Raw genomic sequence first — 16,307 nt, forward strand, 5'->3', positions numbered from 1 at the left:
AATCACCTGCTTGTTACTTCTCTCTTCTAGTTAATCAATCTGCATCTTGTAGATTTTCCATGACCTGCCATACATGAAGCAGGCTACAGACTGTTTCTTCACTCTATGTCATGTTACTTGATTTTGAAACTACATTGACTTCACCCAAGATTTCCAAAATCACTCATTTATTAGTTTGACATCCATGTGACAACTCTATTTAGCCTTTCTGCTGAGAGATTGGCTCTGGGTCAGTTCAGGTGGAGCTCTTCCTAATGGTACACTTTCTTCCTGTGCCAATACTGATGCCAGTGCCCCACAAAATGGAACCCAGCCTTGGTTACTCTTGAGGAGTTGATAGTGAGCTGCCACCTTGGTATGTGGGAATATCCACAGACCGATGAGGAAGGGAATTCTATGATTTAGACCCAGCAACAGTGAAGGATTGATGAGAGAGTTCTAAGTCAGAGTGATGTATGGCTTGAAAGGAACTTGCATGTGTTGGTGCTCCCATGTAAGTGCTGGCTTATCTTATGCCAAAAGACGTGCAAGTGTTTAGAGATGTATAGGCAAAGTGGATTATTCATGGCAAATATGGGAGTACAGTGGGAGCTGGGTCTAGATGGGATGCTCTTTGGAGGGTCAGTGTGGGCTCAATGGGCTGAATGGTCTCCATCTACATTTGTAGAGGTTCTATGGTTATCTTCTAGGTGGTAATGATCAAAGGTTTGGAAGGTATTCTTGCAGGAGTTGCAGATGGACATTGCTAGGTACTTGTGTAACACAAATGTTACTCGCCAGTTGTCAATCTAAGCCTGATGTCCGGGTCTTGCTGCATATGAACATGGATAGCTTCATTATCTTAGGTGATGTGAATGGTGCTAAACATTGTACAATCATCAGCAAACAAACATTTCCACATCTGGGTTTACGATAGAAGGAAGATTATTGATGAAGCAGTTGAAGATAGTTGAACCAAGGACAATCCAGATCCAAGGTCACCCCTGAAGAGCTATTGCAGTGACCTACTGAGGCTGCAATGATTGATTGATTTCCAACAACTACTATCATATTCCTTTGTACTTGATATGACTCTAACCAGCAAAGAGATTTCCTCCTGTTTGTTGGTTGGGGCTTTGTAAGGAACAATTCATGAGTATGGAACTCCGAGACAAGATCAGCTAACCACAGAAAAAAACATGATATAGTGACAGCCATCAACTGAGCTTGTTATTCAATACGTTTCCTTTTTCTCACGTTGGAAATAATAGTAATGAGATGAGCCAAAAGATGATGGTTGTCAAAGATAATTATTTCCTTTTCCCTTGTCTGCATGAGTTTTCTTTGCATGCACTTTGGAAAGACCAATCAGGACTTATACACTCAATGGTAAGGTCCTGGGGAGTGTAGCTGAACAAAGAGATACTGGAGTGCAGGTTCATAGCTCCTTGAAAGTGGAGTCGCAGGTAGATAGGATAGTGAAGGCGGCGTTTGGTATGCGTTCCTTTATTGACCAGTGCATTGAATATAGGAGCTGAGAGGTCTTGTTTTGGCTGTACAGGATATTGGTAGGCTAATTTTGGAAAACTATATGCAAGTCTTGTCTCCCTGCTATAGGAAGGATGTTGTGTAACATGAAAGGATTCAGAAAAGATTTACAAGGATGTTGCCTGGACTGGAGGGTTTGAGCTATAGGGAGAAGCTGAATAGACTGGGGCTATTTTCCCTGGAACATCGGAGGCTGAGAAGTGACCTTATAGAGGTTTATAAATTCTTGAGGGCATGGATAGGATAAATAGACAAAGTCTTAAACTAGAGGACATAGGTTTAAGGTGAGAGGGAAAAGATTTAAAAGTGACCTAAGAGGCAACTTTTTCACACAGACGGTGGTTCATATATGGTATGAGCTGCCAGAGGAAGTGGTGGAGGCTGGTACAATTACAACATTTAAAAGGCATCTAGATGGGTATATGAATAGGAATGGTTTGGAGGGATATGGGCCAAGTGCTGGCAAATGGGACAAGATTTATCTAGGAGTTGAACCGAAGGACGAGTTGAACCGAAGGATCTGTTTCCATGCTGTACATCTCTATGACTCTATGTGTACAATGCTGAAAGACCAATTTAAAAAAAAAGCCACAAGTTGAAGAAACCTTATTAAACAGCCTGTTAATGTCTCGCTATCGTCCCAAGTTATTCTGTGCCTACCCTGACCTGAACCCATTTATATTTCTGAAGTTGAGTCACTAAATTGGTGAAAGCCTTTTGCATGTCATCGAGGATGAAAATTCAGCCACAGTGGCTGGTGTCAGGGCTTCAGGTCCTCCTGCCTTTGTGGCTGACCTCCTCGTGACAACAGGGCCTAGCTGTGATATTTCAGATTGAGGGAAATATATAATCCGTGGGTAGCAGGTGGAGTTGAGGTGCAGATGGACCATGATCTAATTGAATGAGGTCATCTCAAAGGGCTGAATGGCCTAATCATGACACCTACAGTCCTGTCCATTTCTAAAAGGCACGTGGCCAAATTGGCAGCTGCCAACCCCTGCAGAGCAAAAGGTGGGCAACGAGATACAATCAAGCCACGTTACCTTTTAAGTAGCAACTAAACAATACATATCATCCCAAACCATTGGGAAACTCCAGGAATTCCCAAAGGAGACAAAAGCAATGGGGATTTAGAATCACAGCATTCTCCTCTAGTCCTCAGCTTTGAAACTGAGTGGGGACTATTCCCTATGTGAATACCAGCTCTTGCATTTAAAATAGTTCAAATATTCCTTCTGAAACACTGAATGCAAATGTTGTCATATTTTTACTAAGGGCTGATAGGAGCATTGGAACAGGAAAAGGTCATTCAGCCCCTCAAGCCTGTTCTACCATTCAATGAGAAAGGTTAAACACACGTACTGACAGGTTGAAGAACAGCATCTTCCCCGCTGTTATTAGACTTCTGAATGGGCTTCTCAAATTTCAAATCTAATGTAGGTCTTGATATTTGTGCACCTTCTTTGCAGCCGTAACCTTGTATCCCTCGCTTTGTCCAAATTGAAGGAAGGCTAATTTTAATGGTATTAGACAAGAACTTTCAAAAGCTGATTGGGTGTAGATGTTCACGGGTAAAGGGACGGGCTGGAAAAGAGGAAGCCTTCAAAAATGAGATAACAAGAGTACAGAGACAGTATAGTCTTGCTAGGGTGAAAGGAAAGGTTGGCAGGTGGAGGGAATGCTGGTTGACTAAAGAAATTGAGGTTTTGGTTAAGGAAAAGAAGGAAGCATATATCAGATATAGACAGGAGAAATCGTGTGAATCCTTAGAAGAGTAGAAAGGCAATGGGAGTAATCTTAAGTGGAAAATCAGGAGGGCAAAAAGGGGACATGAGATAGCTTTAGTAAATAGGGTTAAGGAGAATCCAAAGGGTTTTTATAAATTCATTAAGGACAAAAGGGTAAGTAGAGAGAGAATAGAGCCCCTCAAAGATCAGTCAGGCAGGGAGCTGCAGGAGATGGGGAGATACTAAGCGAGTACTTTGCATCAGTGTTTACTATGGAGAAGGACATGGAAGATATAGAATGTTGGGAAATAGATGGTGACATCTTGAAAAATGTCCGTATTACAGAGGAGGAAGTGCTGGATGTATTAAAATGCATAAATGTGGATAAATCCCCAGGTCCTGATCACATGTAACCTCGAACTCTGTGGGAAGCTAGGGAAGTGATTGCTGGGCCACTTCCTGAGATATTTGTATCATTGATAGTCACAGGTGAGGTGCCGGAAGAGTGGAGGTTGGCTAACGTGGTGCCACTGTTTAAGAAAGGTGGAAAAGACAAGCCAGGGAATTATAGATCAGTGAACCTGACGGAAGAGTGGAGGTTGGCTAACGTGGTGCCACTATTTAAGAAAGGTGGTAAGGAAAAACCAGGGAATTATCAACTGGAGAGCCTGACATCGGTGGTGGGCACGTTGTTGGAGAAAATCCTGAGAGATAGGATTTACATGTATTTGGAAAGACAAGGACTGGTTGGGGATAGTCAACATGACTTTGTGTGTGGAAAATCATGTCTCATGAACTTGATTGAGTTTTTTGAAGAAGGAACAAAGGATTGATGAGGGCAGAGCAGTGGACATGATCTATATGGACTTCAGTAAGGTGTTCGACAAAGTTTCTCATGGGAGACTGGTTAGCAAAGTTAGATCTCATGGAATACAGAGGAGAACAAACCGTTTGGACGCAGAACTAGTTTGAAGGTAGAAGACAGAGGGTGGTGGTGGAAGGTTGCTTTTCAGCCTGGAAGCCTCTGACCAGTGGAGTGCCACAAGGATCGGTGCTAGGTGCACCACTTTTTATCATTTATATAAGTGATTTGGATGTGAGCATAAGAGATATAGTTAATAAGTTTGCAGGTTACACCAAAATTGGAGGTGTAGTTAACAACGACGAGGTTACAACAGAATCTTGATTAGATGGGCCATTGGGCTGAGGAGAGGCAGATGGAATTTAATTTAGATAAAGGTGAGGTGCTGCATTTTGGAAAAGCAAAGCTTAGCAGGACTTATACACTTAATGGTCAGGTCCTAGGGAACGTTATTGAACAAGGAGATCTTGGAGTGCAGGTGCATAGCTCCTTGAAAGTAGAGTCAGAGGTAGTGAAGAAGGCAATTAGTATGCTTTCCTTTATTGGTCAAGGTATTGAGTAAAGGAGTTCACGTTGCAGCTGTACAGGACATTGGTTAGGCCACTTTTGGAATATTGCGTGCAATTCTGGTCTCCTTCCTATTGGAATGATGTGAAACCTGAAAGGATTCAGAAAAGATGAACAAGGATGTTGCCAGGGTTGGAAGATTTGAGGAAAAGGGAGAGGCTGAACAGGCTGGTGCTGTTTTCCCTGGGGCGTCGGAGGCTGAGGAGTGACCTTATAGAGCTTCATAAAATCATGAGGGACAGGGATAGGATAAACAGACAAGGTCTGTTCCCTGGGATGGGGGAGTCCAGAACTAGAGGGCGTAAGTTCAGGGTGAGAGGGGAAAGATATAAAAGGAACCTAAGGGGCAACTTTTTCATGCAAAGGGTGGTGCATGTATGGAATGAGCTGCCATAGGAAGTGGTGGAGGCTGGGACAATTACTGCATTTAAAAGGCATCTTGGTAGGTATATGAATAGGAAGGGTTGAGAGCGATATGGGCCGGGTGCTGGCAAATGGGACTAGATTAGGTTACAATAACTGGTCAGCATGGACAAATTGGATCAAAGGGTTTATTTCCATGCTGAACATCTTTCTGACTCTATGACTCTATGTGACATTAATAAATAAAATAAAATTAGTTGAAAGATTATGGCTGATCTTTGGCCTAACTCCATATGCTTGCCTTGTCAGAGAAAGATCTTAAAAATATTTAGATAATTTCCAAAATCAGGCAATAGTTTCCCTTGCACTGAAGTTATCACAAGATTGATTCTTCAGTGACATTTGTTGACTGTTACCTCAAAATAAAAACACTTCTGAGATCTTTTAAAAATCCCAACAGACTGTTTTATTCTTGAATACAAAGATTTTATTTACTTGTCTCTTTCTTTTTCAAGGCAGTAAACACTCTGTAGGGGCTGTTACATATTTATATGGCTATCGAAATGATTGCTTATGAGGGCTGTTCATTTTATCTCTTCATTACTCCATGCAATGCCAACAGGAACTTTGGTTATCAAACTGCTATCATAATAAAAATCAGCCCAACCAGCATAGATTGAATCATAGAACCTCTACAATGTGGAAGCAGGCCAGTTGGCCCAACAAGTCCACACCAACCCTCTGCAGAGTAACCCACCAAGTTCCACTTTCCTAATACTCTACATTTCCCCTGACTAAGGCACCTAACCTACACACCCCTGAACACTGTGGGCAATTTAACATGGCCAATCCACCTAAACTGCACATCTTTGGATTGTGGGAGGAAACCAGAGCGCCCCGAGGAAACCCACGCAGACACGGGGAGAATGTGCAGACTCCACACAGACAGTTGCCCAAGGCCGGAATCAAACCCAGGTCACAGGTGCTGAGACAGCAGTGCTAACCACTGGGCCACCATTCCGCCATGAATTATCAAAATATTTCAACTGCAATGTCTTCAATGACCTCAGGACATTTACAAAGCATTTTACAGCTGATGAATTATTTTTGAGGGTTTCTTACTCTTTTTGTGTCGGCAACGCTGTAGCTGATTAGTCTTCGTCCCATGAAACAACAAAGTGGTGTTGGTCAAAGCATCTATTGTTGTGCTATTGGTTGAGGGATAAATAGCTGCTTTGCAGTATAGAGTGATGCCAACAACACAGGTTCAATTCCTACACCAGCTGAGGTCACCATGAAGGTCCCACTTTCTCAATCTCATCCTTCACCTGAGATGTGGTGACCCTCAGGTTAAACCTACTCTGTCATGAGAGAGAAACCTTGTGAGACTGTGGTGACTTTACCTTTACCATGGTTCAGAAATAAGTATTGTCTCGACACAAAGGAAAACACTTTTTTCCAAACAGCACAGGAGGATCTTTGACATCAGTCAAAGAAAGAAGACTTGGCCTTGGTTTGAAATCCCATCTGAAGGATGTGACTTATAGGTTTTTAAGAGAAAGTGAGGACTGCAGATGCTGGAGATCAGGGTTGAACAGTGTGGCGCTGGAAAAGCACAGCAGCTTCTGAGGGAGCAGGAGAGTTGACATTTCAGACATAGGCCCAGGTATTTAAGCCTGGTTTACTGCCCACAATCAGCCGTAGCTAATTTACTTATAGGCAGGCAGATCAAGGCCATGGGTCTATGAGCATGTGGAGAGCAATTTGTTCAGGATCCTTAAAGACCAATTAAGGCCTGTTATTTGAGGCTGACCTTTCCAGGGGGTTTCCAGGGCAGTGCAGAAGAAGGATTTCTGGACCCCAAATGGCAACTCCAGTTTCTCTTCACAGACGCTGCCAGACTTGCTCAGATTTTCCAGCAATTTCTGTTTTGTTTCTGGGACCTTTCCAGCCTGACTGGAGACCCCATGAAGCACTGGCAACCAGGTCAGCTGTGAAGGGAGAGCTTCCCATTGGCTGACCTTAGTTGGCACTCCTAGCAGACTTTGAGTTCTTTTCATGGCAGCCTGGCCTCAGCTTTAATTTAAAACTCAAAATATTAAAGGCTGGAGAAAGGGCTGCCTCCATCTCGAAACCATAAGAGGTAGATTCCCGTACCTTCTGTGTTATTCTTGACTCACTGTGCCTGCTTTCCACTCAATTAGAAAGGTAGCCTGCTCATTCTCCAGGGTTGCAAGACCTCCCTATGGCCCTCCAGCTTTGAACATCCACCTGCCATTCTTCAGTGAACAGTGAGCCTGACCTTTACAGACTTTTTGTCAATTAGGGGGGAAATCAGTGTTGGGTAATTATATCCTAAGCAATGTGGGTGTTTGACCCACATTCAACCACAACATTATGAGGTCAACCCTGAGGACAAAATACTGCTCTGTACCATCTGACAATGCAGCTATCCCTCAGTACTGCAGTGGACCGTCGACCCACATTTTCTGCTCAAATCTGAGTGGGCTTTGAGGCCACAATGTGCAGGTGCAAAGCCTAATACAGCAGAAAACACAGCCTCGACAAGAAGGCCATCAAGGGAGCATCACTTCTACTTATCTTTTATTTAAGTTCTTAACGTTGGAATAATTGTCTGTACAACAACAGGAGATGCTCATAATTTACCCTGAGACTGTGATTAGCGTCGACCCACATTTTCTGCTCAAATGTCTGAGTGGGCTCTGAGGCCACAATCTGCAGGTGCAAAGCCTAATACAGCAGAAAACACAGCCTCGACAAGAAGGCTATCGAGGGAGCATCACTTCTACTTATCTTTTATTTAAGTTCTTAACGTTGGAATAATTGTCTGTACAACAACAGGAGATGCTCATAATTTACCCTGAGACTGTGATTAGACTTAGAGAAAGTGGTCAGTGTACTTTAATGCAAAGCAGTTAAATTCTTAATTGGGGAAAAAAAAAGTTAGATTTAAACACCTACATGTTTTGTTGAATTGATTTGGAAGATTGCCATGCCTATTTGCTTAATTGATTATCTGAAATTTGACTGATTAAATTAAGGAAATGAAAACTGATTACAGTAGAAGCCGCGTACCTGGGTGTTTAACAGTATAGTACAGTTTAACTTGACAATGGACTAATGAAAGTGAGAATATGAATTATTTTGTATATTCTAAGTGCTCCTCTTCAAAAGTGCAATCATTTTTTTAGGTTTTGTTAAAATTTCATGTTGTGATGTGGATGTCGTTGAATAAAGTCACCGATTCTTTCCTACTGCTGATTGTCCTTGGGCAGATGGTGAGCCACTGACAGCTGATGTAGGCCATTCGAAAGCACTGTCAGGAGTCAACTGCTTGGCTATAGGCTGGAATGAGGGAACTGGTCCTCACCCTGAACAACTTCTCTTTCCAATCCTCCCACTTCCTCCAAACGAAAGGAGTAGCCATGGGCACCCGCATGGGCCCCAGCTATGCCTGCCTCTTCGTAGGATATGTGGAACAATCCATCTTCCGAACTACACTGGCCCCACCCCCCACCTTTTCCTCCGCTACATCGATGACTGTATCGGCGCCGCCTCGTGCTCCCACGAGGAGGTTGAACAGTTCATCCACTTCACCAAAACCTTCCACCCCGACCTCAAATTCACCTGGACAGTCTCACATTCCTCCCTCCCCTTCCTCGACCTCTCTATTTCTATCTCAGGCGACCGAACCAACACGGACATCTACTACAAACCCACCGACTCCCACAGCTACCTGGACTACACCTCCTCCCACCCTGCCCCCTGTAAAAACGCCATCCCATTCTCCCAATTCCTTCGACTCCGCCGCATCTGCTCCCAGGAGGACCAGTTACAAAAACGCACAACCTAGATGGCCTCTTTCTTCAAGGACGGCAATTTCCCCCCCGACGTGTGAGGGCCAGTGGGGTTCTGTCCTGGTGGCGGTTGGAGGGGCGGGGCTCAAGGGCGGAGGAGCGGGAAGTGGAGGAGATGCGGTGGAGGGCACCGTCGACCATGTCGGGGGGGAAATTGCGGTCCTTGAGGAAGGAGGCCATCTGTGTTGTACGTATTTTGTACTGGTCCTCCTGGGAGCAGATGCGGCGGAGACGAAGGAGTTGGGAGAATGGGATGGCGTTTTTACAGGGGGCAGGATGGGAGGAGGTGTAGTCCAGGTAGCTGTGGGAGTCGGTCGGTTTGTAGTAGATGTCCGTGTTGATTCGGTCGCCTGAGATGGAAATCCTAACCTGAGATCTTCTTCCCGACCTCTCCGCCCCCACTCCCGTCTGACCTATCACCCTCACCTTGACCTCTTTCCACCTATCACATTTCCGACGCCCCTCCCCCAAGTCCCTCCTCCCTACCTTTTATCTTAGCCTGCTGGACAAGCTTTCCCCATTCCTGAAGAAGGGCTTATGCCCGAAACGTCGATTCTCCTGTTCCCTGGATGCTGCCTGACCTGCTGCGCTTTTCCAGCAACACATTTCCAGCTATAGGCTGGAATCACATGTAGGTCCAACCAGGTGAGGATGCCAGATATCCTTTCCTAAAGGGCATGCATGAAGCAGCAGGGTTTTCATTATAATCTGGTAACTACATTATTGTTGTTAAATAAGACAGAAATTTTATTTCAGATGTTTTCATCAATGGAATTTACAGTTCCTCCCACTGCCACGGTGCGATTTGAACATATTTTTCAGAGCGTTAGTAAATCCATATGCAGGATAACTTGGACAATGGTGTCTTGGGCAGATAAAAGGCCAAACATTTATGCTGCACGTGTACCAGGCAATGATCATTCCCAAGAAGAGAAAATCTAACCACATCCCCTTGGCATTCAATGGTTTCACCATCACTAAATCTCCCACTATCAACTTCTCAGAGGGTCACCATTAACCAGAGACAAAATTGGACTCGCCCTATAATACAGAGCAAGTCAGAGGCTGGGAATTCTGCAATAAGTAGTCTACCTCCTGATTCCCCAAAGCCTGTCCACCATCTACAAGTCAGGAATCTGATGGAATACCCCAACCTGCCTGGATGGGTTTCTTGAGACCGCTCACAAAACCTGATGCTGTCCAGGACAAGGCAACCCATTTGATTGGTATGATAGCCATCCCTCAAACAGTTACTTCATTGACCACCAAAACACACTGGAGAAAGGTCATCCCATTTCCAAGATGTGCTGCAGAAATTCACCAAGACTCCTCTGACAGCAGCCTCCAAGTCCTCAACCTCTACCACCTTGTAGGACAAAGCAGCAGATGTATAGAAACATCACAAGTTCTCCTCTACACTGTATACCATTTTGAATTGGTACTACATCACTATTTCTCCATAATGGCTATGCTATGTCAGTATTGTGGAACTCCCTTTCTGCTAACACTCTAGGTGTCACTACATCCCAAGGACTCCAGTGATTCAAGAAGACAGCTAACCATCATCTTCCCCAGGACAATTAGGGATAGGCAAGAAATACCACATCATCCAGTGATGTCCACATCCCCCCTCATTTTCCAAAATTCCAGTGAACACAACCACAGTCGATCCAGTCTTTCCTCATGTTTCAGTCCTGCCATCCCAGGAATCAGAGTCGAAAAGTGTGGCACTAGAAAAGCACAGCAAGTCATGCAGCATCTGAGGAGCAGGAGCGTTGACGTTTTGGGCATAAGCCCTTCAATCTGGAATATGTCTAACGAACTGGCCCCAACAGCTTTGTGTGGTAGAGAATTCCATAGGTTTGCATTCCTGATGAAGGGCTTATTGCCTGAAATGTTGATTCTCCTGCTATTCGGATGCTGCCTGACCAGCTGTGCTTTTCCAGCGCCACCTGTTTTGACTGATCTCCAGCATCTGCAGTCCTCACTTGCTCTCATCCCAGGAAGCAGTCTGGCGAATCTGTCCTTCCTCAGACTAGGAGACCAAAACTGCACACAATACTTTAGGTGTGGCCTCACCAATGCCATGTATAACTACAGCAAGATATCCCTACTCAAATCCTCTCACTGTGAAGGAGAACATGCCATTAGCTTTCCTCACTGCCTGCTGCATCTGTATGCCAACCTTCAGCAACTGTTCCACGGTGACACCCAGGTCTCATTGCACCTCACCTTTTTCTAAACTACAACCATTCAGATAGAGACCAAAAAAGTGAAGATGCGAGAATCCAAGATAGACAAGCAGGAAGCTGGAAGAATACAGCAAGCCAGGCAGCATCAGGAGGTGGAGAAGTCAATGTTTCAGGTATAACCCTTCTTCAGGACTGGGGATGAGTGTAAGGGGAGCTGCAGGTAAGGGGAGGGGGGACCAGGATGGTGAGGTCATGATAAGTGAAGACAGGTATAGGGTGCAACCTGTTTGGTCAATGGGAGGAATGAATCCGGTTGGTAGCTGGAAGGAAGGATTGATTAGAGGAATGGAAGGGAGAGGGAGGGTCTGGAAAGGGAGTCAGGGGATGGGAAGGGAGGTTATTTAAAATTGGAGAACTCAATGCTGAGTCCTCCGGACTGTAGGCTGCCCAGGTGGAAGATAAGGTGTTGTTCCTCCAATTCGCCAATCCTTGGTTCACACCACTCTCCCTACCAACCCTCCTCCCCAAACCCCAAAGTACCTTCCCATGCAACCATAAAAGATATAAAATCTGCTGGCACACCACACCCCTCACCTCCATCCAGGGCCCCAACCAGTCCTTCCAGGTGAGAGGAGGTTCACCTGCCTCTCCTCCAACCTAGTTTGCTGTATCTGGTGCTCCCGATTTGGTCTCCTCTACATCGGGGAAACCAAACGTAAACTCAGGAGACGTTTCGCCGAGCATCATAGCCGGGCCCGCAGGAGCTGACTTCACCTCCCAGTCACCGCCCATTTTAATTCTCCTTCCCCCTCCCTTTCCGACATGACCATCCTCGGCCTCCTCCAATGCCACAGCGAATCAGACCGCACATTGGAGGGACAACATCTCATTCTTCTGCCGGGGCAGCCTGCAGCCCAGAGGACTCAACATTGAGCTCTCCAATTTCGAAATAACCTCCCTTCCCATCCCCAGACTCCCCTCCCAGCCCCTCCCCCCTCCCTTCCATTCCTCTGATTGACCCTTCCTTGCAGCCACCAACCGGATTCATTCCTCCCATCGACCAACCAGGTCATACCTTCTACCTATTCTGTTCACCCATCCCTACCTCAACACCCTGCTGTCCCCTTCAACTACACCCCCGCCTTATCTACAGCTCCCTTTATACCCACCCCCAATCTTGTTGAAGCTTTACACCTGAAACATTGACTTCTCCACCTCCTGATGCTGCCTGGCTTGCTGTGTTCTTCCAACCTCCTGCTTGTCTACCATTCAGATAATAATCTGCCTTCCTGTTTTTGCCAACAAATTGGATAACCTCACATTTATCCACAATATAGTGCATTTGCCAAGTATTTGAAACAGATTTCACCTCCATTCTGTTTTTAATAACAAATATTAATCCCAAAATATGGGTTTTAATTTTAAGGCTAAATATTCATTGATTCACTAAAACCTAGCTAAAAGCTTAAAATATTTACTTACTCCACTTATCAACACTTTGAAATTAGCAACACAGGCATTAATTACATCAGCTGGAATTTGCACCACTGTTAGATTACTCTTTTTGATGTCAAACTGTGATCTCTCTCTCTCTCTCGCTCTCGCTCTCCCCACCAAGAATCCAGACAAAGTGTCATTTTTCTTCCTAAGTGGAAAAAAAGCGATCAACATTTTCTAGAGCTTATGATGTCCCCTTTGAGTCTGGTCAAACCTAGAGACAGCAAATTTAATTTTAAAACTATTATTATTTAATTACTTAAATCTCTCTTTTCCTCTTTATTGTCTGGTCATCCTCAACTTTCCTCCCCCAGTCATATTAATTGCAACATTCAGTTGGTGTTTAATTGTAATCCAGTGATAACATTAAATTTGGATTTACTGGTATCCCTATATATAGTGGAGCAGGACAGGTGCACTGGTAATGCTATTACCACTCGGCCACACGTTCCAGTGTGAAAGTCTCTGCCTCACCCAGAGGTGTGTCATAACAAGTCTAAACAGTTTGATGAAAGGGGTTTGTTTTGATTTGTTAATACACCTAAATACAGTGAAAAGTTTTGTTTTACATGCAGTATAGGCAGTTCATAACATACAAAGACACAAAGATCATAAGGGCGATTGAACAGAGCAAAGAATACAAAAAGTTATGGCTGCAAAGAAGGTATCCAGAAAGCAAGAACAACATTAGATGTGAAATTAGAGAGGTCCATTCAGCAGTCTAATAACAGCAGGTAAGAAGCTGTTCTTGAACACGTTGGTCCGTGTATTTAAGCTTCTGTATCTTCTGCTCAATGGAAGAGATTGGAAGAGATTATAAATGAGATGGGAGGGGTCTTTGATGAGGTTGGCGCCTTTGCAAGGCAACGGGAAATATAATTGGAGTCAATGGATGAAAGGTTGACTTGCATGAGGGTCTGGGCTTTATTCACAACTTCCTGCTGTTTCTTATGGTCCTGGGCAGAGCAGTTGCCAAACCAAGCAGTGATGCATCCAGATAGAATGCTTTCTGTGGTACATCCATAAAAGTTGGAGAGAGTCCTAAGCCTGCTGTGGAAGAGGAGGCATTGTTGTGCCTTCTTGAATGACGCATCTACTTGGGTAGTCCAGGACAAATTGTTGGTGATGGTCACTCCTCGGAACTTGACACTCTTGAACATCTCCACCTCAGCTTCATTGATGTAGATAGGTGTGTGTCCTCCTCCTCCTGCTCCTTTCTGTTTGAGCAGGTTTATACTTGGTTTGGAGGTGCATAACATGGAATAAGTGTCTCTGTAAATAAAAGCTTATGAAAGTATAAAGGTTTGGCTCCAGTCTTGCCTAATGATTAGAGTTTTAACATCCCTCATAGTACAGCCCAGCCATGTGCTGCAGAAGCTTGAAATAAACGGTTTTGACTGAAATACAGTGAGATACATTGTGCTATTTCATGTGCATTACCTAAAAGGATTTGCTGCTTTGGTTCAATCAAAAAGAAACTATTTACAAGGACAGATTGATTGATGCCATCTTTAGATCAGGGAAGGTTGAAGGAAGCTACAATGCAGGCTTTCAAAAGAATGAATTGTTACTTGATATTTTTTCAAGTATGATTGGCCAGCACTTGATGTAATACCGCTTGACATCTCCTGGTCATTCTTTGGCTCGTATAAAACAATTTTTCAATGAAAATATTAAAAAGGGATATACCAGGCATGTAGTTTTCCATATAACTAGGAAAACTGGAGTGTATTAATATTTTAGACTGGTATTTGGCAGTAGTGAACGATTCAGATTCTATTATCTCAAATCAAATTAAACCTACTCTATAGCCTTCTGCAATGAAATGTATAACATTCTCAGGGGATTTGGCAGGATAGAAACTAGACGATGTTTCCTCTCATGGGGTCTTGAGAACCAAGGGTCAAAATTTAAATAGAGGAAGTCTCTCATTCAACACGAAGATGAGGAATTTCTTCTCCCAAGGGGCAATTAGTCTTTGGAATGTTCTTCTATGGAGATCGGAGGAGGCTGTATCATTGGATATGTTCAGAGCTGAGTTAGGTAGATTTTTGATTTGCCATGGGAGTCTAGGCTTAGCCAGAAATTGGAAATAAGACCACAATCAAATAGCAATGATGTTGTTCAAAGCCCATCCTGCTGCTTTGTCTTCTTATTAGATGAGGACAATGCCATCCTCTCCATAAATCTAAATACAAAAACATTCCTTGTGTAAAAGGTGGTTATGGCTGATGAAGTAAAAGGACAGTAGTAACATGGAGATAACGTTATCTGGAGGATCAGGAAGCAGACTGATAGTTTATGGCTGTTTTACACATTGGTGGGTGGTTTGTAATGGCGTTCCTGAAGGGTCAGTACAGGATCCTTTGCTTTCCCTGATGTAAATGATCTAGATCTTGATGTGCAGGAGACAACTCCAAAAGTTGAGATGGCACAAAAATTGAGGATATTGTAACTGGTGGCTGAGGATGTCGTAAATGGTGTTAAATTCCAAAAGGACATAAACAGATTGGTGGAGTGGGCAGATGGGGCAGATGAAGTTCAAAGGGCAGAACTGTGTGGTGATGGAGAGCCAATATTAACAGAAAGGATAATATTCTAAAGGATAGGCAGGAGCAGACAGACCTGGGTATAAGTCATTAAAAGTGGCAAGAAAAGTCGAGAGAGAGCTGTTAATAAAGCGCACAGTTTTCTAGGCTTCATTAATAGGACTATACAGCACAAGAGTACTATACACATAAGACACTAGTTAGACCCCAGCTGGAGGGATGTGTATTGCTGTAGTTGGACAGTTCTGCACTGGAGAGGAAAAGGCTGTGAAGAGATTCGGTAAAAGGTTTCAAAAAATCAGGATTGCCTTGGATTGTATAAAATGGGAGGAACCTTTTCCTACTTGTAAAAAAGGATCAATAACTGGGGAGGGTGGGGGGGGGGGGTGCAGTTTGAACATGTTTTGCAAGAGAAGTGAACATGAGGTGAGAATAAAAGCCTTTTCACACAATGAACAGTTAGGGGCTGGAATGCACTTCTTGGAATGCACTACAGTGGAGGGAAGCAGGCAACTGAAGCAGTCAGTAGTGTGTCTGTTTCTATTTCAATAATCAAGATGCAAGGCAGGAGATTGACCTAAAGTCAAAACGCTTAGAGAGCTTCCACAGATTCAATGGACCGAATAGCCTTCTGTAATCAAACAATTTAGTGATTCTGTGACACATTTTCAATGTGTTAGTGAACGTCCAATTGGAATAATAAATAGAGGATTTGGTAAATTTGAAACCAAAATGTGGAGTTGCAAGATTAAGAAAGAAGATTGAGGAGATTGGGTCTGTACTCCAATGAGTTTCCAAGACTAAAGGATTGCCTTGTGGAAGCTGAAAGAATTCTCACATCACAGGGTGCAAGAGTGTGATTATAGATAGGATGTTTCCCCTGACTGATGAGTCTAAAACCAGGGGATAAGATCTCAGGATAAAATGTAGCTTATGTAGAGATAGAAAGAATTACTTCACGTAGACGGTGGCGAATGTTTGGAATTCTCTATCTCAGAGGGTGGTGGAAGCCCAATTGTGGAGTTGGGTTCAAGATAGAAATTGATAGATTTCTGAAAACTAATGACATCAAGGGAAATGGAGAAGGTGTGGGAAAGTAGCATTAATGTAAACAATCAACCATGATGTAATTGAATGTTGGGCTG

At 43.8% G+C, this 16,307-nt stretch overlaps 1 protein-coding gene across 1 annotated transcript in view; it reads left to right on the forward strand.

Annotated features, from left to right (window-relative positions):
• The window catches only part of LOC122550884 (gamma-aminobutyric acid receptor subunit gamma-3), a 592,090-nt gene that overhangs the window by 210,103 nt on the left and 365,680 nt on the right, over nt 1-16,307 (forward strand). The gene's annotated exons all lie outside the window — the stretch shown is intronic.

The sequence above is a fragment of the Chiloscyllium plagiosum genome, chromosome 6, assembly GCF_004010195.1.
Source record: "Chiloscyllium plagiosum isolate BGI_BamShark_2017 chromosome 6, ASM401019v2, whole genome shotgun sequence".
In the NCBI taxonomy this organism is placed as follows: Eukaryota; Metazoa; Chordata; class Chondrichthyes; order Orectolobiformes; family Hemiscylliidae; genus Chiloscyllium; species Chiloscyllium plagiosum.